A 23,626-nucleotide genomic window follows, 5' to 3' on the forward strand; every position below is an offset into this window, starting at 1 on the left:
GCTGTGAGGACTTATATATCCAGCAGCAGAAACCAGCCGGCAGGGGATTTCAGGTCCTCTGGCCATAGAAGCCCGGAGGCTCAGTCACAAGCAAGGGACCAGCACCGCCGTCGTGGAGCGGAGGCTAACAGAAGGCCCCAAGTCACCAGCCATACGGGTGAGCACTACACGGTACACTCAGGGACGTGGGCTACTTCTACTCGCTTACAGCAAGGTAGCCAGGAAGAGTGCAGACAGACGGGGAGGCCTACAACTCCACCTGGCCAGGGGAACTCCTGCTTGCTCACAGACTGACCAGGCCTCTTATGCTAGCCAGTACTCCCGGGAGGGTCTACCTTATAATCATCAGTAAAGACCCTGAACTGCACTGCAAAAACTCTGAGTCATTCCTGCTGCGCTCGTGCACCATCACCCCCATCATCCACACTCACTGCCCTGAGGCTATACTCCTCCTGAGGGGAGTTATCCCATTCTATGCTGCGCACACAACACCAGCCTCAGCAGCCTGCCTCGCAGCAGTGGTACTCCCTGACCGCAATCCACGGGTCCCATAGTATTTGCTTATGCTTTCCCAGCAAAAGCTGCCAAAAATTAGGATGGAGCAACTTGCAATGCCCCTTACAAGAGCCATGCAGTACAGCATATTACAAACATAAGTCCCATTATTGGGGAGTGGGTGTCCCATAGTATTTGCTTATGCCTTGCAAGCAAAAGCTGCCAAAAATAAGGACGGAGGAACTTTCAACGCTGGCACCCTGGTGGTATAGTGGTGGTGGAGGCTGAGGATAAGGAGAAGAAGATTAAACAGCCGAAAGGAGGAAGCGTATACCCATGTGTGGGTGTGAAGCGGTGCATGTGAATACACCTCCCGAAATAACACAGTGGATTTGACTTTATGTTACTCTGCTGTCATTTGGTGGTGATGAGAAGTCTGGCCCAATCCAGCCCTTGTTCATTTTGATAAGGGTCAGCTTGTCAGCATTGTCAGTTGACAGGCGAGTGCGCTTATCAGTTATAATTCCCCCAGCGGCACTAAAAACACACTCCGATAACACGCTAGCGGCAGGGCAGGCCAGGACCTCCAAGGCGTACAGAGCGAGTTCATTCCAAGTGTCCAGCTTGGATACCCAATAATTAAAAGGCACAGAGGAATCACAGAGGACGCTGGTACGATCGGCAAGGTACTCCCTCACCATCTTTTGAAACTTTCCACTCCTTGTGAGAGTACCCCGCGCCTCAGGACCTGTAAGCTGGGCGGGTGTCAGAAAACTGTCCCAGAACATTAACAGTGTTCCCCTGCCTCTGCTGGATTGGAGTTGCATCTCTCTCGCCTGTACGCCTTGGTTGGGCAACGAACTGTGACCTCTGCCGCTAGCGTGTTCAGATGGGAATTTTTTTAAGAGTTCTGCAGCAAGGGCCTTCTGGTATTGCCCCATTTTTGTAGACCTCTCCACCTTAGGAATAAGAGAGTGAAAGTTCTCCTTGTAGCGGGGATCTACAAGTGTCACCAACCAGTAATGACTGTCACCCAACATTTTGACAACGCGAGGGTCACGGTTAAGGCAGCGTAACATAAAGTCAGCCATGCGTGCCAGACTGGTAACGGGCAAGATTTCCGTGTCCTCACCAAGATGACGACTGACCATGCTCTCCTCCTCTTCCTCCTCCCCCCTGTCCTCAGGCCACCCACGCTGAACCGACGGTATGACACTTGTACAGGTACTACCGTCTACAACGCATGATAGCAGCTCCTGTTCTTCCTCCTCCTCCTCTCCCTCATTGTTCCCCAATGCACATTGGGATGAGATGAGGCTGGGCTGTGTGTAATCGCCCGCTACGGCTTCTTGATCCATCTCATCATACTCTGGCTGCAATGCCTCCTCTTTAATTCTCTGCAGAGAGCGTTGCAAAAGACAGACAAGTGGGATGCTGACACTAATGATGGCGTCATCGCCACTCACCATCTTGGTGGCCTCCTCAAAGTTTGTCAGGATGGTACATATGTCAGACATCCAGGTCCACTCCTGAGGTCTTATGTGTGGAGTCTGACCTGAATATCGACGACCTTGTTGCAGCTGGTACTCCACAACTGCTCTCTTCAGCTCACAAATCCTTTGCAACATGTGGAGGGTAGAGTTCCAACGTGTGGGGACATCACACACCAGTCGGTGTGCCGGAAGCTGCAAACGCTGCTGCAACACAGCAAGGGCGGCGGAAGCTGTAGCCGATTTGCGAAAATGAGCTGACAGGCGGCGTACTTTCACGAGCAGATCTGGCAACTCGGGGTACGATTTAAGAAACCCCTGAATCACGAGGTTAAGCACATGAGCCAGGCATGGTACGTGTGTGATCTCACCTCGCCTCAGAGCCGCCACCAGGTTACGGCCATTGTCACACACAACCATGCCGGGATGTAGGTTCAGCGGTCTCAGCCACAGATCTGCCTGCTCTTTCACAGCTGTCCACAACTCACAAGCAGTGTGAGGTTTATCACCTAAGCTTATGAGTTTCAGCACAGCCTGTTGCCGCTTGGCGGAGGCAGTACTGCAATGCTTCCAGCTTGTAACTGATGTGGTGATATCTGAGATGGAGGCTGAACATGAGGAGAAGGAGGAGGAGGAGGATGCGCAGGAGCTGTACACTGTGGGGGCAACTCTGACTGACATAGGGCCCGCAATCCTCGGTGTGGGGAGGATGTGTTCCGTCCCAAGGTCCGACTGGGTCCCGGCTTCCACTATGTTTACCCAGTGTGCCGTCAGAGAGATGTACCGTCCCTGGCCACAAGCACTTATCCACGTGTCCGTTGTCAGTTGGACTCTCCCAGTAACTGTGTTGTTGAGGGCACGGCAGATGCTTTGGGACACGTGCTTGTGTAGTGCGGGGATGGCACACCGGGCAAAATAGTGTCGGCTGGGGACCGAGTACCGAGGGACGGCCACCGCCATAAGATTGCGGAAGGATTCCATTTCCATCAGCCTAAAAGGCAGCATTTCCAATGCAAGCAGTCGTGAAATGTGCGAATTTAGGACTGTGGCCTGTGGGGCGTTAGCTGCGAATTTCCGCTTTCGTTCAAAGGTCTGGTTATGGACAATTGAACGCTGCGGTGGGACGTGGACATGGACGTTGATGCTGTTTCTTGAGAAACTGCCATAACAAGTGAAGACTGAGAGGAGGGGGCATCTTTACATGCAGTATGGACAGGGGATTGCCTTGCACACACAACAGGGGGTTCTATTGCACACACAACAGTGGAAGAAGCAGTGGTGACACCCGCTGACACTGGTCGTGGACCCTGGGTTTTGCCCCACAAAGTCGGGTGCTTTGCTGCCATGTGCCTGATCATGCTGGTGGTGGTCAGGCTGGTAGTTTTGTCACCCCTGCTGATGCTGGCATGGCAGGTGGAACATATGGCCTTTTTGGGGTTATCAGCAGAGTCTTTAAAAAAATTCCAGACTCTGGAAGACCTACCGCTTGTAATGGCAACGTCCCTCGTGTTGGTGTTACGGGGAACGGTTGCCTGCCTTCTGTCTGCGGCCACCACACTGCTTCTTCCTGCCTGTTGGGGTACTCTGCCTCCCTCCCCCTGTGTGCTGCTGGCCTCACTCTGCATGTCCTCCTTCCACGTTGGGTCAGTTACTAGATCATCCACCACCTCCTCCTCTTCCACTTGCGCACCACGATCCTCCTCCTCACTTCCTGGCAATTGTGTCTCGTCATCGTCCACCTCTTGTGACAGATTGCCAACGTCGACTTCCTGTGGCCGTGGCTGTTCAAATATTTGGGCATCGCAACATGGGATCTCCTCTTCCACCACTTCAAGCGTATCAGGCGAGGGGCCCAAATATGGAAATGGACCAGTGAACAGCTCTTCAGAGTGTCCAAGTGTGGGATCACTTGCTGTCTGACGACACTCGGCATGGTGGGAGGAAGGAGCATCACGGTGAGGAGGAGTATGCGGTCGAGACTAACGGCTACTAAGAGTTGACCGTGTGGAAGAAAGACCGGAGGTGGTGGTGCCCAGGTAACTGGAAGTATTGTCTGCTATCCAATTAATAACCTGTTCACACTGATCAGTTCTCAATACTGGTGTTGTTCTGTGCTTCTCTAGTAATTCGGTCAAGAAGTGGGAGCGAGAAGATGTGGCTGTTGGTTGTGGCACATTTTCACCTTGGCCACGGCCCCGTCCTCTGCACGAACCATCACCAGAACGTCCACTTCCACGTCCCTTGCCACGCGCCTTGCCCATTGTAAATGAAGTAAAATAGCTTACACTTTCACTATCAATGGAAAAAGGGTAATAAAGAGTAGATTAGAACCGTGGAAGAGGAAAACCACAGTTATTGTTTACTGGGGTATACCACACTTTTTTAAATAGAGATATTTGCAGCTGAACAGTGAGCGACACACTCAAACTGCTTTTTTTTTAGATACCAAAGGCCCAAAACTGGATAGTACAGCGATTTGACCCGTGGAACTGCGAAACCACACTGGGATGTCAGGCCTACACAAGACTATTTTCAACAGATATATTTTTGTGTCACAACAGTCAGGAGACACTACTGTTTTTCTTTACGGAAAAAAATACCAAAACCTGAATAATAGAGATTTTTTACCGTGGGATGGCAAAACCACAGTTATTGTTTACTGGGGTATACCACACTTTTTTAAATAGAGATATTTGCGGCTGAACAGTGAGCGACACACTCAAACTGCTTTTTTTTTAGATACCAAAGGCCCAAAACTGGATAGTACAGCGATTTGACCCGTGGAACTGCGAAACCACACTGGGATGTCGGGCCTACACAAGACTATTTTCAACAGATATATTTTTGTGTCACAACAGTCAGGAGACACTACTGTTTTTCTTTACGGAAAAAACTACCAAAACCTGAATAATAGAGATTTTTTACCGTGGGATGGCAAAACCACAGTTATTGTTTACTGGGGTATACCACACTTTTTTAAATAGAGATATTTGCGGCTGAACAGTGAGAGACACACTCAAACTGTTTTTTTTTTTTAGATACAAATGGCCCAAAATGGATAATACAGAGGTTTGAACCGTGGAAGTGCAAAACAACACTTCTGTTTCTCTTGCCTACACCAGACTATTTTCAACAGTTATATTTGTGCCTGAAAAATCAGAGACACGCTTTTTTTTTGGGGGGGGGGAGGGGGGCCACACCAAAAGGTTAATAAGACGGGTATTTGTACAGTGTGAAGGAGGAAAAAAAAAGGAGGATTTAGGTGGAAAAAAAAGGATTTTTCCTGGCCCCCGACACCTGGTGCTAAGTCCAGCAATTTCAGCAACAGGAGCACACAGGACTGTAATGCAGCGTTTGCTGGTATAACCACTGTGTCTCCTATACAGCCTGCCTGCCTGGTATCTGGGATGGATATTAGTCCTGAAAAGGACTGTTTGTTTGTTCTGGCAGCCTTTACAGACCCTACACTAACTATTTCGCAGTTTATATCTCTCCCTAAATCAGCAGCGCTGTCCCTACACTGTCTAATCCAGAGCGACTGTGTCCAAGATGGCGGCGCCCCGTTTTAAATACTCGAGGTGACGCTGTGCGGCCAGCCAATCACTGTAATGCCCACAACCAACATGGCTGCAGCATTACAGTGACTGGCTGGCAATCCCTGCATGTTCATTGGCTCTGTAAAGAGCGCCAAACATGCAGGGCGGAGACCCGAGCTCCCGCCCGAGTAACCCTGAAATGTTCGGTGCTCGCCGAACATCCCGAGTAGCGTGATGCTCGGGCGAGTACCGAGCAGTGTCGAGCATGTTCGCTCAACACTAGTCTTAAGTAACATTTTTGTGAAAAAAGTTAAATGTTCATTTTTTTCTTCCACATTCCAAAAATTCTTGTGAAGCACCTGAAGGGTTAATAAAGTTCTTGAATGTGGTTTTGAGCACCTTGAGGGGTGCAGTTTTTAGAATGGTGTCACTTTTGGGTATTTTCTGTCATAAAGACCTCTCAAAGTGACTTCAAATGTGATGTGGTCCCTAAAAAAATGGTTTTGTAAATTTTGTTGGAAAAATGAGAAATCGCTGGTCAACTTTTAACCCTTATAGCTCCCTAACAAAAAAAAAATTTGGTTCCAAAATTGTGCTGATGTAAAGTAGACATGTGGTAAATGTTATTTATTAACTATTTTGTGTGACATATCTCTCTGATTTAAGGGCATAAAAATTCAAATTTTGAAAATTGCTAAATTTTCTAAATTTTCGCCAAATTTCCGTTTTTTTCACAAATAAACGCAAGTGATATCGAAGAAATTTTACCACAATCATGAAGTACAATATATCACGAAAAAACAGTCTCAGAATCAGTGGGATCCGTTGAAGCATTCCAGAGTAATTACCTCATAAAGAGACAGTGGTCAGAATTGTAAAAATTGGCCTGGCCATTAACGTGCAAACCACCCTTTGGGGGTAAAGGGGTTAACGATCAACAAACTAATACTATGTATAAATGGAATCAGAGACGGGCTCGTACAAGGACATACTTACGCCCCAGAACGACCTCATTCTCATCCTATGCATCCAGTGAGGGGGTCAGTGTCGGGCACCTCTAGGTGGCATACCAACAAAAATTTGGGACCGAGTAAGGATAAACAGTCTACAAAACGTAAAATACTGCCACCAACCAACCAAGAAAAATGGAAAAAGGTTGGATTAGAGGTGATTAATTTATCCTCCTACACTCTGACTACTACTCAGAAGGAAATACTATCCAAGGGTCTGTCATTTGCACCTACTAATAACTTTAATTTGTTTCTAGCAATAAAAGACCTTTACTTATTTGCGAGGCAACTCATCTTGAAAAAGCTGCATACTAGAGGGACAGAAGAACAACTTCCAAGTAGTTCCCTTGAAAGAGAAGCTCTACAAGCTCTTGAGGACCTGCTGATGGAACAGGCCCCTGAGTGCATAGGTATGTTCCCCAAGTCCAGTCTTGTGCGGTCGACAAGGTTCCCCCCTCTATCATTATGCCCTGCGGTCGAGATTTTTGTCAGACTCGTCATTGATGGGTTTCGCAGGATCCCAAACTATCGCACTTTTGATAATTTAACCTCCTGTCAGCGGAGGGCCTTATATACCCTCCAAAACATGGATGATGTGGTCATCAAACCCGCAGATAAAGGGTGGAACATTGTTCTATGGCCCAAGACTATGTATGAGAAGGAGGCGTTTAGGCATTTGAGAGATAAGACTACCTACCACAGGTTGGAACGAAGCCCAATGTCGACCTACTCTGTCGAACTAGAGGACATATTATTCCGTGCTCTTGATAGAGGCATTATCCCGAAGAAGGTCTATGATGGCCTTATCACAAAATCACCTAGAATCCCTACTATCTACTTCTTGCCCAAAATCCACAAGAACCCATCGGAACCACCTGGGCGTCCGATCGTGTCCGGTATTGTGGGGCTCTGTGAACCTATTTGTAAATTTATTGACATCTACCTTAAACCGTTGGTGGAAACATTGCCCTCCTATGCACGTGACACGACGGACGTCCTAGCCCGTATTGATGGGATGACCTTGGACAATAACATGATGATGGCCACAGCGGATATAGAGTCTCTCTATACCAGCATATGACATTGTGATGGCCTTGAGGCCTGTAAATTTTTCTTGCGTATTAGCAATTGGGATGATCAGATGTGTGACTTAATCCTAGAGCTATTGGCCTACATCTTGACACATAATTTCTTCGTGTTCAAAGACTTCTTTTACCTGCAGAGGTGGGCACTGCGATGGGGGCGGCCTGTGCCCCCTCTTACGCTAATCTCTTCCTGGGCTTTTGGGAGAGGGAGATTTTTGGCGGGGGGGTGTGTGCGGGCTGCCGACCATGCCCAATGCTGGATACGCTATATTGACGACGTATTCATCATCTGGCAGGGTACTGATAGCCAACTCCAGGATTTTATGTCACAACTTAATGTGAATAGATTCAATATCAGACTGACGTATTCTAGTAGTAGAACACAGGTTGACTTTTTAGATATTAGGATTTTTGTGGATTCTCTATCCCAACTTCAAATTGATGTACACCGCAAGTCCACTTCGGTGAACTCACTACTACATGCGAGCTCTGGGCACCCATATTCTACCATCAAGGGTATCCCCGTGGGGCAATTCATGAGAGTTAGGCGGATCTGTTCATCGGATGCGTGCTTTGAGACACAATCCGATGATATGCGGGAAAGGTTTAAAGTTCGTGGATATAGCAACAGGTGCATTAAGCGAGGTTACATTAAAGCAAAGAATAGGGGAAGGGATACCTTACTGCACCCCCACCCAAAGAATCGAGAGGCCCAAGATGCCGTTCGATTTATTTCAACCTATAATGGGGAATGGAATACCATGAGAGAGTGTTTGGCGAAACACTGGAACATCCTGAAAACTGAACCCACACTATCTCAATTTCTTTCAGATCGCCCACTCTCCTCTCTCCCCCCTGATGTAACCGTCGCCCACACAGTTGGAGGACAGTACTTTTCTAGGACCAGTGATTATAGGACTGCATAACTTAAAGGACTCAGCCCATTAAGTTCAATTTGGACTTTTCTTCATTCTCAACATCTATGTGTATGAACCAGACAGGACCTGGGGATCTATATGTTTATTACATTTATTGTGTGGAATTTTTTATACTCTGTACGTACTATGGACATCTATCCACCCAAATGTCTTCATTACACTTATTTATTGCATTTTGCACTTTATATTGTAATATATATTTTTTTATGTCATCTGTATATGGATTAGTCCATTTTGTGCACAGGTATTACATCTTGAATGGGACCCCCCCCCCGCCCCCATTATAGCATACAGCTATTGTTACAGCACATAGCTATCGTTATACAGATGCACCTGTTATGCATGGTGCGCATGTGCTCTGTCATGCGGTATACCTCTCTCTATCTCTATCCACTCATGCGCTCCATGGTTCCTGCCAGGTGCCGGCAAGACCACGTGACTGCCCCAGTAATTGACGGGGGAAGTGGCTGCCGAGGATGTGACCACAGTGAGTTCAAATGCGCCGCCCACTCTACCATCATTGGTCGAGTAGGAGCACATGGGGCAAGGTCCTTCCAGCTTAAAACCCAGGAAGGAATATGCTGATAACCACGCCCCCTGAGGAAGCTACACTGCGAAAGCGCGCGTTTGGGGCTGGGCTGAGGACCTGGCACGGATCCCACTAACATGGGTATGCATTACCCAGGGGAGGACACAGACTGTAGTGGGCCCCTGTGCAAGAAATTTTTGGGGGCCCCCCCACTGCGCTTCATAAGGCAACAAAGTTATGTAAACATAACCCCCCCATGTGCAGCTCTCATCCCCCCCATGTGCAGCTCACCCCCCGATGCATCTCTCATCCCCCCCGTGCAGCTCTCATCCCCCCCCATGTGCATCTCTCACCCCCCATGTGCATCTCTCACCCCCCCATGTGCATCTCTCACCCCCCCATGTGCATCTCTCACCCCCCCATGTGCATCTCTCACCCCCCCATGTGCATCTCTCATCCCCCCCATGTGCATCTCTCATCCCCCCCATGTGCATCTCTCATCCCCCCCATGTGCATCTCTCATCCCCCCCCATGTGCATCTCTCATCCCCCCCATGTGCATCTCTCATCCCCCCATGTGCATCTCTCATCCCCCCCACATGTGCACATCTCTCATCCCCCTCCCCCACATGTGCACCTCTCTCATCCCCCCATGTGCATCTCTTATCTCCCCCCCATGTGCATCTCTTATCCCCCTCCCACATGTGCATCTCTTATCTCCCCCCCATGTGCATCTCTTATCCCCCCCCCATGTGCATCTCTTATCCCCCCCCACATGTGCACCTCTCTCATCCCCCCCACCCCATGTGCATCTTTTATCATCTCCCCCCCCCACGTGCACCTCTCTCATCCCCCTCCCCCCACGTGCACCTCTCTCATCCCCCTCCCCCCACATGTGCACCTCTCTCATCCCCCCCACCCCATGTGCATCTTTTATCATCTCCCCCCCCCCCATGTGCATCTCTTATAACACACACACACACACACACACACACACACACCTCCCATTCCTCCCACTCCTAGTAAACTGTATTTTGAAAAAAACAAAACTTGTTATACTTACCCCCATGCGATCCCTGCAGAATCCTGGCGCTCGTCCAAATCGCTGACACCAGGTTCTCCTGACTTCCGACCATGTGACGGCGCCGTCACATGACCGGAAATCAGGGGAATCATGAAGGCGCTGCCGCAGGAGCGCAGCGCAGCGCTGAGATGTCCCGGACCCGGCGCTTAGCATGGGGCCGGGGGCCCCATGAGGAGAGAGACTCACAAGAGTGGGCCCCCAACGGGGCTCCAAGGAGGCCCCTACCGGCTGGGCCCCACACTGGAGTCAGGGCAGACATGCCCTGATGGCGGCCCTGCTGGAGGCTGGAGGGGCCCCCTCTCCCTCGGGGCCCCCGTTCAATGAACCGGCTGCACGGGCGGTAGTTCCGCCCTTGGCATTACCTCTGATTCTTTATTTGACCTCTTAGTCTGGATGGAGCTCTCTTCATATTCATGCCTTCTTGACATACTTCATTAATATACTTGCTGCTAGCGCTCCCTTATACAGGTCCTCTACTTTTTATGAGTGTTCAATACTGCAGGGACTGTAAAGATACAATCTACTGGGTAATCTGCTGCACGGAAGTTCATGCACAAGATATTGTATGTATTATCAATCTTATTATTCACTCTCTTCTATGTGCAAGACACCTGTGCTGCATGATTCATCAGGTAGATTATTGCATGGACCACTACATGTAACATTGTATGGACTACCAATGTATCTCTACCTCTCCCCGTGTAGTGTGCTTGCTATAAATTCTACCTGAGCCCTTTATCTATGTTCAATGAATGCAGTTGATTTTTGCAACCCATGTACGTGTTTTGAGCCTGGGCACTTCAGCACCTACTGGGTACCCATCTCTACATCTAAAACTGTATACTATAATATACATGCAATTTTTTAAGAAATTGAATTAATAAAAATTATGTTTTTTAACCGCTAAACTCAATGTTCTCCTCTTTGTTGCTATAATGAGTTGTTTGGCTTGAATTTAGGGCACTTGCCTGACACTAAACTAGTAATGTTTGCTGTGGAACGTAAATATATGTGTAGGTATCAAGTTTTGCTGTGTTTTTGGTGCAAAAACCTGAGGAAGTTGAATCAGGTTTCTTTTTATGCACTAAACTTTATCTGCATGTGTGGCACCCCAGGGGTCTGGTTACTAGTGTTGAGCCACCCCCGTAGTGTTCGAGTTCGGTTCGGTTCGTCGAACACCCGTGTGTTCGCCGAACTGTTCGTCGAACTGTTCGTCGAACACCTTCGAACACCGTTAAAACCAATGGCAGGCAAACAAAAACACATAGAAACACATAGAAAACACCTTCAAAGGTGTCCAAAAGCTGACAAACTGCTCAGAAGACACAACTAACACATGGAAAAGTGACAAGTACATATAGTCATGCGAAAAGAAAAGAGGTGGAGGAGTAAAAGGAGGGGGAGACACAGATATAGGCATGTCATGCCCTTCTAAAATCCAAAAAGTGAGAAGCTGACACGTTCAGTCCGCTCCTGCCCGTGCCACCTCCGTGTCGCCGGGTTTGTGCCAGAGCCGCGGTGAACCCTGACGGCCAGCCCCCCTCTCCCAATACTGGTGCCTGTCCGCTGGTGGGTCGAGCGAGCCCCCCTGTGGTGGAGGCAGCTCTAAGCTTTTTAATTTAAATTGTCTCTCTAATTTGAATGAATACACTTTAAATCCATTTACAAGGATCTATTGGAGGGCAAGTCTCATGCCAGCAGCCGCGTAATTCCAGCTCCAGTAGCGTCCACTAAAGCTGCTGCAGTTAAAAATCTTTTATAAGGATCGAGCTCGGCTGTCCACCGCAAGGCATCCTACTGCCAGTCCCAGGCCCTATGCCTTGGGGTGCCTCCTATGCTCTTCACTGAGTATCCCGTGGTCCCGAAGCATTTCCTTTGAAAAAATTAAGTGTCCAAACTACAGGTGGTGTAGCTTGCTTAACAGCCGGGATAATCCGCTGACTAGCAGACACTGCTACTAGGCACAAAGTATTTCCTGGGCTAGATGCAGTTAAAAATTTGTAATTAGATACTCTCGTTGGATGCTGAGAAAGCATTCCATAGAGTCTCCTGGCACGCCATATATGATTCTCTTAAAAAGCTTGGGGTAGGGGTCTAGGGGACCATTTTATAGCCAAAATCACGACCCTGTATCACAATACGTCACCTAGGCTGAAGATAAATGGAACTGTAGCACCCTGAGGGCTCGGTTGCTACAGAGGTATTGCACCTAACCCAGAGGTGTGATATCTCACTCTCAGGTAAGGATGGAGTGTGGATCAGGACCCGACACCTGCATGCATTACACCACATTGCCGTGGGGCAGGGCGACCAATATGCCTCTGAGATGGGCACGACAGTCCCTGTCCCTGGCTGGAGTGGGGGGAGGGAACACTGAGGAAGGGGAACCCTGTAGTGCAGGAGCAGGGAGGAAGCAGTTCCTGGGTGCATTGAGAAGGGAGTATAAAAGGTGGGCACCATCTTAGTTCAGTGCAGAGAAGTCTGAGCAGAAGTGGCAGGGAGCAGGGGCTCTGCATGAGCTCTGCTCTGGAGGCGGGCCTAGTAACAGAGGCCCAGGCCTGGAAGAGGGAGAAGGAAGGAAGAGGAGCGGAGAAGGCTCCAGGACCGAGGAATGAAGGGATCCCAGGGGTGCGGACCGGCGAGTCGCCACCGCACGCCCGAATCCACCTGCGTGGAGGGGTCAGGCCAAAGGGGGAGACCGATCCCCGAAACTAGTGGAGGCAGGAAACGACCCTCAGCTAGAAACCGGAGGCTGTGACATTTTATGTGGCGCAGCCCCTCGCTACACCCGCTAGGAAGGCACCACATAGGGTCAGGGAAACTGGCGCCAAGTTTACCAAGAGGAGGCCCGAGGCAGCCGGACAGAAGGGTTGGTAAGAAAGGCCAGACAAAGGACACACAAAGGGGGTCCTGTGAAGCGCTCCAAAGTTATCTGGGAGTTGTCTGAGCCCCTCACCTGGTGAGCACAGTACGACGTGGGCAGCCGTTACCTGCAGACGTGGTCTGGATAATAAGAACTGTGAGTAAAGGCCCTGGACTGCATCACTGACTCCGTGTCGTTACTGCTGCTGCCCTGCACCATCACCCCCATCCTCCGCATACACTGCCCTGAGGCTATACTCCTCCCGTGGGGAGTTATGCTACGCTCTGCTGCACCCACAACACCAGCCTCAGCGGTCTTCCCTGCAGCGGCGGTTCACTCTGACCGCAATCCACGGGTGGTGTAGTCGGACATTTAAACATCAAAACCACATAAATAGTTCCGCCACTGGTTTGACCACCCTGAGCCACGGAACCGGGTCGCCGCCACGAAGACTACAACCACCAGCATCCACCAAAAAGGGCCCGGCTCCGGGTGTCCCAAGGCCCAGGGGGTGCATCAGAACATTTTCATCACCTTTCACAATCACCAATGGGACAAGGCAGGGATGTCCTCTGTCCCCTCTCTTATACATCCTAGTGACGGAGCACCTGCTCTCATCAATTCGCCATAACCCCAATATTAGGTGGATTGAGGTGGGAGGCACCGAGTACAAGTGCTCTCTATTTGCTGATGATGTCCTAGTATATATCACTCAATCACATATATCCATCCATGCTGTTATGGCTGAAATAGATCACTTTGTTACATGGTCAAATTTTAAAATCAATGCAGCGAAGTCTGAGGCCCTCGATGTCTCCCTCCCCAAATCCATATAGGATTCCATCCAGTCCAACTTTCCCTTTGCCTGGCCCTCACAGGGTATCAAATACTTAGGAATTCCTATTCATAGAGACCTCTCCCATCTATGTTATCTTAATTTTAGGCCCTTTATTGAACAACTCCATACAGACCACGGTTGGCAAGTTAGAACTGTAAGATTCACTACGTGAACCACTGGTGTTTTGTGGAAAAGCACATGTACACTGTGTTCCAAATTATTATGCAAAAAGTGTTTAGGAGTGATAAGGGAAGAATTTGTTTGTTTGTCAGTTAAACTCATTGATGGTGATGTGTGTCAGGGCTCTTTATATCACTGTAAGCAATTGCAGACACCTGTGCTAATTAGTTTGGCAGGTGTGTCCAATGAAAGGCAAGACTACTTAAGAAGGCTGTCTCACATTATTAAGCAGCCTACATTTTCTGCCAAAATGGGAAAGAAAAAGGATGTGTCGGCTGCTGAGAAGCAACAAATTGTGGAGTGTTTAGGTCAAGGCATGACTACAATCAACATTGTGCGATGATCAGGATGAAGTGTCTTGGCAATCAAGAAGTATGTAGCTGATTCACAGTACACACGTGTACGTGCTGATAAGGGCAAATTGAGGACTCTTTCCTACAGGCAATTACGTCAGGTTAAAAGAGCAGCGGCAAAAAAGCCTTGTCATAGCAGCAGACAAGTTTTTGAAGCTGCTGGTGCCTCCAACGTCCCCTGAACAACAAGATGCAGGGTCCTTCAGAGGTTTGCAGCTGTGCATACGCCATCCTGTCGACCTCCTCTATCCACTTCACACAAGCAGAAACGGCTCCAGTGGGCCAAACATTACATGAAGACTGATTTCAAAACTGTTTTGTTCACGGATGAGTGCCGTGCAGCGCTCGATGGTCCAGATGGATGGAGTGGAGGATGGCTGGTTGATGGACACCCCACGCAAACACGGCTACAGCGCCAACAAGGAGGAGGTGGAGTAATGTTTTGGGCTGGAATCATGGGGAGAGAGATTGTCGGCCCCTTTAGGATCCCTGAAGGCGCTAAAGATGAACTCCATAATGTATGTGGATTTTCTCAAACAGCACTTCCTGCCGTGGTTCAAGAAGAAGAACCGTGTATTTCACAGCAAGATCATTTTTTTGCATGATAATGCACCATCTCATGCTGCACATAAAACATCTGCATCTCTGGCTGATATGGGCATAAAAGGGGACAAACTTATGGTGTGACCCCCATGCTCCCCTGACCTCTACCCCATTCAGAACCTCTGGAGCATCATCAAAAGGAGTGTCTATGATGGCGGGAGGCAGTTCACATCTAAGCAACAGCTCTGGGAGGGTATTCTGTCCTCATGCAAAACAATTGAAGCAGAAACCATCCAAAACCTGACAAATTCAATGGATGAGAGAGTTCAGAAGCTCCTTTCGAACAAGGGGTCCTATGTGAAAATGTAACATCACCTAGAATAAAGTTTTGAGTTGAAAACTGTTTGATTTCAGTTTCTAATAACCTGCTAATGCTTATAATTTCAAAAATGACCATTTTTTTGGTCTTTATTAAAATGAAAAGGTTGATCGAAAAGTTTGGGGGATCTAAGAGTGTGGCAACCCAGTAGTCATGATTACTTCGAATTCTGACAATATGAGGGTCATGTTGCAGGTAGTGCAGCAAGAAGGCACTTATGTGTCTTGCGCATCTCGGAGCCCCAAAATTATTTTCCGGGCTAGATGCAGCTAAAAATTATTATTAATTTTAAATCTGGTGGAGCTTAGTATAGATGGCCTAATAGGATCAGTGCTGCACACTGCTACAAAGTCCAAATTATTTTCCAGTCAAGATACAGATAAACATGATTAGTAATTTTAAATCTGGTGGAGCTTATTATAGATGGCCTAATAGAATCAGTGCTGCACACTGCTACAAAGTAGAGATGAGCGTTGTTCTACTCGAACTGTTCGCCAATCTCAAATTCGAGCTGTTTTTGGCGGTGTTCGAGCCGTTCGGCGAACACGAACAATTTGATAAAAATTCGGCTGTTCGAGGTTATGTTCGATAACTGTTCGTGCACCAAAATCATAACTGGATTTTTTCTCAGTAATGATGAAAATTAATGTTAATACGCAGTTTGAGTGTAAAGCGGGGTGGGGGGAGGGGCAGGGGATGGATCTCTGCAGGAACAATGAAGATCTCCATTTTTTTTCTCTTTCCCGCATTTGCAGTGGGGAGGTGCAATCTGTCAGCCTATCAGCAGCGCACACACGGAGCGAAGTGCTTTTTTTCACACAAGCAAGGGCATGTGTCATTGGCAGTGTATGTCACATGTCCTTGCCCTATAAGACCAAGCCATTTTCCCCGTCGCCACCATTTTCTCACTGCTGCAGCTGCGTGTTAGACGGCACCGCTGTTGCTGTGTGCGCTATACCTTGTTAATTTCAAGCCAATTTTCGCACAAATATACAGATAGCTTGGGAGTAGGGAATAGTTGTGATTGCAGTCCTTTTAAGGACTAGGTTACAGCATTTCCTACGACTTTTATCAGGGAGGTCTGTGCTCTTAAATAGATAGGTTGCGGGAGTAAAGACTAATTGTAATTGGAGTCCTTTTCAGGACTAGGTTACATCAGTTCCTATCAGTTTTTGCCAGGCAGGTCTGTGCCAGTGCTGTGCAAGTTTTTTCACAGCATTTGGCTGAATCTAGCAAAGCTAATCCTTTTTGGCCTATTGCAGAGTGTGTTAGTCAGTGGAGTAGCCTATCTGTGTTGCAAGATATACCACCTGTGTATAGAATACCAATTTTTTTACTGCACCTAGTGAAGTAAAATCTTTTGGGCATAGCATCATTCTATTAGTCCATCTATACTGACCTCCATCAGGTTGCAAACTGAATATATTTTTTTCTGCATCTACCTCTGAAAAAATATTGGGCTTCTAGCTGTGTGTGGGTCTTGTTCTATTAATCCATCTATACTGACCTCCATCAGGTTGCAAACTGAATATATTTTTTTCTGCATCTACCTCTGAAAAAATATTGGGCTTCTAGCTGTGTGTGGGTCTTGTTCTATTAATCCATCTATACTGACCTCCATCAGGTTGCAAACTGAATATATTTTTTTCTGCATCTACCTCTGAAAAAATATTGGGCTTCTAGCTGTGTGTGGGACTTGTTGTATTAGTCCATCTATACTGACCTACATCAGGTTGCAAACTGAATATATTTTTTTCTGCATCTACCTCTGAAAAAATATTGGGCTTCTAGCTGTGTGTGGGTCTTGTTCTATTAATCCATCTATACTGACCTCCATCAGGTTGCAAACTGAATATATTTTTTTCTGCATCTACCTCTGAAAAAATATTGGGCTTCTAGCTGTGTGTGGGTCTTGTTCTATTAATCCATCTATACTGACCTCCATCAGGTTGCAAACTGAATATATTTTTTTCTGCATCTACCTCTGAAAAAATATTGGGCTTCTAGCTGTGTGTGGGTCTTGTTCTATTAATCCATCTATACTGACCTCCATCAGGTTGCAAACTGAATATAATTTTTTCTGCATCTACCTCTGAAAAAATATTGGGCTTCTAGTAGTGTGTCGGACTTTCTCTATTAGTCCATCTATACTGACCTCCATCAGGTTGCAAATTAAAACTAATTTTTATCTGCATCTACAGTACCTCTGAAAAAATATTTGGGCTTCTAGCTGTGTGTGGGTCTTGTTCTATTAATCCATCTATACTGACCTCCATCAGGTTGCAAACTGAATATATTTTTTTCTGCATCTACCTCTGAAAAAATATTGGGCTTCTAGCTGTGTGTGGGACTTGTTGTATTAGTCCATCTATACTGACCTCCATCCGGTTGCAAACTGAATATAATTTTTTCTGCATCTACCTCTGAAAAAATATTGGGCTTCTAGCTGTGTGTGGGACTTGTTGTATTAATCCATCTATACTGACCTCCATCAGGTTGCAAACTGAATATAATTTTTTTTCTGCATCTAGCTCTGAAAAAATATTTGGCCTTCTAGTAGTGTGTCGGACTTTCTCTATTAGTCCATCTATACTGACCTCCATCAGGTTGCAAACTGAATATATTTTTTTCTGCATCTACCTCTGAAAAAATATTGGGCTTCTAGCTGTGTGTGGGACTTGTTGTATTAGTCCATCTATACTGACCTCCATCAGGTTCCAAACTGAATATATTTTTTTCTGCATCTACCTCTGAAAAAATATTGGGCTTCTAGCTGTGTGTGGGTCTTGTTCTATTAATCCATCTATACTGACCTCCATCAGGTTGCAAACTGAATATAATTTTTTTCTGCATCTAGCTCTGAAAAAATATTTGGCCTTCTAGTAGTGTGTCGGACTTTCTCTATTAGTCCATTTATACTGACCTCCATCAGGTTGCAAATTAAAACTAATTTTTATCTGCATCTACAGTACCTCTGAAAAAATATTGGGCTTCTAGCTGTGTGTGGGTCTTGTTCTATTAATCCATCTATACTGACCTCCATCAGGTTGCAAACTGAATATAATTTTTTTCTGCATCTAGCTCTGAAAAAATATTTGGCCTTCTAGTAGTGTGTCGGACTTTCTCTATTAGTCCATTTATACTGACCTCCATCAGGTTGCAAATTAAAACTAATTTTTATCTGCATCTACAGTACCTCTGAAAAAATATTTGGGCTTCTAGCTGTGTGTGGGACTTGTTGTATTAGTCCATCTATACTGACCTCCATCCGGTTGCAAACTGAATATATTTTTTTCTGCATCTACCTCTGAAAAAATATTGGGCTTCTAGCTGTGTGTGGGTCTTGTTCTATTAATCCATCTATACTGACCTCCATCAGGTTGCAAATTAAAACTAATTTTTATCTGCATCTACAGTACCTCTGAAAAAATATTTGGGCTTCTAGCTGTGTGTGGGACTTGTTGTATTAGTCCATCTATACTGACCTCCATCAGGTTGCAAATTCAAAATAATTTTTTTCTGCATCTAACCCAGCCAATAGTTTTGGCCTAATACCACAGTTTGGCCACTCAGCTCTGCTCGGTTACCATCCATTGTTTTTTTGTGCAAACAACTCCAGAGTTGTGAATTAGTTAACCACCAAAATGAGTGGAAAAAGGCCTGCTGCTGGTGGAAAGGGGAATAGGCATGTTGGGAAGGGGAAAAAAGGTTGTGTCCGTGGGGTAGGTGTTAAAGCAACAGTAACATCTGCAGAAGAAAGACCATCTTCCAACCAAACTAAATGTCTACTTCTTTTAGCGGACAATGTGATAAGATCCCTTTCTTACGGCCACGCCAATCGCTACAAATTCCAGATGAGGCACAAAAACAGCAGGTGCTTCAACGGATATCAAGTGCTCCTTTAAGTGGGCTCTCCTCCACATCAACTTCAACATCACAAATACTCCAGTCCTCAAAGGTGTCACCCAAATCGCACTTGCTTCCTCACAGCTCCCAAATCTCCAGCTGCCCGTCTGAGTATGAGGTAGAACAGATGGTTGAGTCTGCAGAGCTGTTTACTCATACTATAGCCTGGGAATCAGAGGTCGACTCCAGCGCTTCTGTGAATCCAGACGAGGAAATGATCTGCACTGATGCCCAGAATCTTTATGAGTCGGATCCAGGACCAGACGCAGAAGGTTCTGACCATAATGTAGACCCTCATTCCCAAACTGTAACTCCTGTTGGTGGAGACAATGAGGAAGACGATGATAAGACTCAAATACCTGATTGGAGCGACAACTTTAGTTTTTTGTCAGGGCAGGAACAGGTTGGCTCTGAGGACGACGGGTGTGATAACGCACAGGGTGATGATGATGAGGTCGGAGATCCCACTTACTGTCAACCCACAGTCAGCCAAGAGATGAGGTCAGCAGAGGAGGTGGAGGAAGATGCTAGTGACGACGAGGTCAGGTTGCGCCTTCCTGGACAGAGACGTAGTACTGGAAGCACGTCAACAACTGCATCCTCAAACACAACTCTGCCTCTCACCACAAGTCGTGGTGGCTCTTCAGGTCGCATGGGTGCTAAGCCTTGCATAGCCTGGGCATTTTTTCAGATCGATAAAGATGACCCAACTCGTGTTATCTGTAACATTTGTCAGCAAAAGCTAAGTAGAGGCCAAAAAATACATAGTTTGAGTACTTCATGCATGAACCGGCACATGGACATGAAGCATAAGTTGCAGTGGGAAGCTCAGTGTGCTACAATGCGGCCTAGCCGGCCGGGCCAACCACAGTCTGCCATATCTTGTGCATCCGCGGCCTCTTCATCCTCTGTGACTGGGGGGACAGCAGTCACACCTGTTTTGGGGCGCAGACCTGCCACCTCTTTACCCGCAACAGCCAGCGTGATTGGCAGGTCATCATTTTCTTTGGAGGTGGTAACACCAGCTGGTGTTGAGCGCTGTCCGACATCGATAGCACCACCTTTGGATCAAGGCAACCTAACATGTCCGCCTGCATCTTCCTCACAGACCGGCAGTTTGCCGGGGACACCCTTATCAACCCCGTCTAAGCACAATAGCCAGCCCTCGGTCCCTCAGATGTGGACAAGTAAAAGACCATTTCCTCCTAGCCATGAGAAAGCTAAGAGGTTGAATTTCACCATCTGCAAGCTCTTGGCTACAGAAATGCTGCCTTTCCGCCTGGTGGACACAGAGGATTTTCGAGACCTTATGTCCGTCGCAGTGCCCCAGTACCAGATGCCCAGTCGGCACTACTTCTCAAAGAAAGGTGTGCCTGCGCTCCACCAGCATGTCGCACACAACATCACCGCTTCTTTGAGAAACTCTGTGTGTGACAGGGTGCATTTCACCACAGACACTTGGACGAGTAGGCATGGACAGGGGCGTTACATGTCGCTGACTGGGCACTGGGTAACTATGGTGACAGCAGGACAAGGGGCTGCTGTCCAAGTCTTGCCGTCCCCACGAGTTGTGCGTCAATCCTCTTTATGTCAAAGTTCCTCCACTGCTTCTGCCTCCTCAATCTCCTCTCGGTCTTCCACCTGCACCCAAAGCCTGTCTGGTCATGCCACAAGCTTTCTAACTGCGCAGAAGGGATCCTGCACACCTCCTTACTATGCTGGCAGTACGGCTCAACGTCATCAGGCGGTTTTTACATTGAAATGTCTGGAAATGTGAGTCACACAGCTGAGGAGTTGTGGTCAGCTCTGGAGAACCAATTTCATGAATGGTTGTCTCCACTGGACCTGAAACCAGGGAAGGCCGTGTGCGACAATGCTGCAAACCTGGGTGCGGCCCTTCGCCGGGGCAATGTCACACACGTGCCTTGTATGGCTCACGTGTTGAACCTGGTTGTCCAGCAATTTTTAGCCCACTATCCCAGACTAGATGGCCTTCTGCAGAGGGCACGGTCGCTGTGTGCTCACTTCCGCCGTTCGCATCCCGCAGCTCAGCGACTTACATCTCTACAGAAGTCGTTGGGCCTGCCACTTCACCGGCTAAAATGCGATGTGCCTACCCGGTGGAATTCAACTCTGCACATGTTGCAGCGACTGTGGCAGCACCGACAAGCCCTGGTGCAATACGTTCTGACGTATAGCCTGGGCCAACGAGATTCAGAGGTGGGGCAAATCACGCTGGAGGAGTGGTCTCAGATCAGGGACCTATGCACCCTTCTGCACAGTTTTGAAATGGCGACGAAGATGTTTAGTGCTGACGATGCCATTATCAGCATGACTATTCCGGTGATTTACATGCTGGAGCACATGTTAAACAGAATTCGGAGTCAGGTGGTGGCACAAGAGGAGGTGGAGGAAGTAGAGGAGGAGGAGTTGTATGCGGAAGGGCTAACATCTGCAAGGTCCAGAAGGTCGGCAGCACCAAGGCGGCAGGCATGTGAGGGTGGGGGAGATGGTTTTACCAGGGCGCATGGTAGCAGTCAAACTAGTGAGGAAGGTGCAGGAGCCCAGGAAGAAGTGAAGGACGAACTGATGGAAGACTCATCAGATGAGGGAGACCTTGATCACATTTCTGTTGTGCGAGGTTGGGGGGAGAGGACATAGGAAGGAAGCATGATTGTTACCTCGCCACCAACACAACAGGGACTTGGTGCTCCTGGATGCGCAACACACATGAGTGCCTTCTTGCTGCACTACCTGCAACATGACCCTCGAATTGTGAGAATTAGAAATAATCCTGACTACTGGGTTGCCACACTGTTAGATCCCCGGTACAAAAGTAAATTTGCAGAAATTATTCCTGCCATAGAAAGGGATGCACGCATGCAGGAGTATCAGCAGAGACTGTTGCAGAATCTTACATGTGCTTCTCCACAAAACACCAGTGGTGCACGTAGTGAATCTCACAGTTCCAACTTGCCAACCGTGGGACCGTCAAGTGTTCAGCACTCAAACCGTAACAGAACCACAGTATCTGGTGGTAACATCAATTTTGCGGAATCATTTCACCACTTTTTTAGCCCATCCTTTGCAAGGCCACAGGAGACAAGAAGTCTGACACATAGTCAACGCCTAGAGACGATGGTACAGGAGTATCTCCAAGTAAACATTGAAGCCATGACTGTGTCACTGGACCCTTGCTCTTTTTGGGCTTCCAATCTGGATAAATGGCCGGAGCTAGCCACTTACGCCTTGGAGATCTTGTCATGCCCCGTAGCCAGCGTTCTGTCTGAACGTGTGTTCAGCGCTGCTGGTGGTGTGCTGACAGATAAGCGCACGCGGCTCTCCACTGATAATGTAGACAGACTCACGTTCATAAAGATGAACAAATCATGGATCCGAAACGACTTTTCTACCCCTGTGTCATCCTGGGGAGAGTAAAAGCTTGATGATTGGTTAAAATCACCCTACCAAACGTTTTAAGCTTTCAAATTACTAATCATGTTTATCTGTATCTTGACTGGAAAATAATTTGGGCTTTGTAGCAGTGTGCAGCACTGATCCTATTAGGCCATCTATAATAAGCTCCACCAGATTTAAAATTAAAAATAATTTTTAGCTGCATCTAGCCCGGAAAATAATTTTGGGGCTCCGAGATGCGCAAGACACATAAGTGCCTTCTTGCTGCACTACCTGCAGCATGACCCTCATATTGTCAGAATTCGAAGTAATCATGACTACTGGGTTGCCACACTCTTAGATCCCCCAAACTTTTCGATCAACCTTTTAATTTTAATAAAGACCAAAAAAATGGTCATTTTTGAAATTATAAGCATTAGCAGGTTGTTAGAAACTGAAATCAAACATTTTTCAACTCAAAACTTTATTCTAGGTGATGTTACATTTTCACATAGGACCCCTTGTTCGAAAGGAGCTTCTGAACTCTCTCGTCCATTGAATTTGTCAGGTTTTGGATGGTTTCTGCTTCAATTGTTTTGCATGAGGACAGAATACCCTCCCAGAGCTGTTGCTTAGATGTGAACTGCCTCCCGCCATCATAGACACTCCTTTTAATGATGCTCCAAAGGTTCTGAATGGGGTAGAGGTCAGGGGAGCATGGGGGTCACACCATAAGTTTGTCCCCTTTTATGCCCATATCAGCCAGAGATGCAGATGTTTTATGTGCAGCATGAGATGGTGCATTATCATGCAGAAAAATGATCTTGCTGTGAAATACACGGTTCTTCTTCTTGAACCATGGCAGGAAGTGCTGTTTGAGAAAATCCACATACATTATGGAGTTCATCTTTAGCGCCTTCAGGGATCCTAAAGGGGCCGACAATCTCTCTCCCCATGATTCCAGCCCAAAACATTACTCCACCTCCTCCTTGTTGGCGCTGT

The 23,626-nt window shown here is 47.4% G+C and overlaps 1 long non-coding RNA gene across 1 annotated transcript in view; it reads left to right on the top strand.

Moving 5' to 3' along the window:
- The first annotated feature begins 9,080 nt into the window (after positions 1-9,080).
- LOC141171128 (uncharacterized) overlaps positions 9,081-23,626 on the top strand; it is a 56,499-nt gene continuing 41,953 nt past the window's right edge. The window contains exon 1 of the long non-coding RNA XR_012252323.1: positions 9,081-9,224. This is a non-coding gene — a long non-coding RNA (uncharacterized lncRNA). The remainder of the gene's footprint in view (positions 9,225-23,626) is intronic.

The sequence above is a fragment of the Phyllobates terribilis genome, unplaced genomic scaffold, assembly GCF_046119375.1.
Source record: "Phyllobates terribilis strain yellow unplaced genomic scaffold, ASM4611937v1 Scaffold_1__5_contigs__length_1240528914, whole genome shotgun sequence".
Classification (NCBI taxonomy): Eukaryota; Metazoa; Chordata; class Amphibia; order Anura; family Dendrobatidae; genus Phyllobates; species Phyllobates terribilis.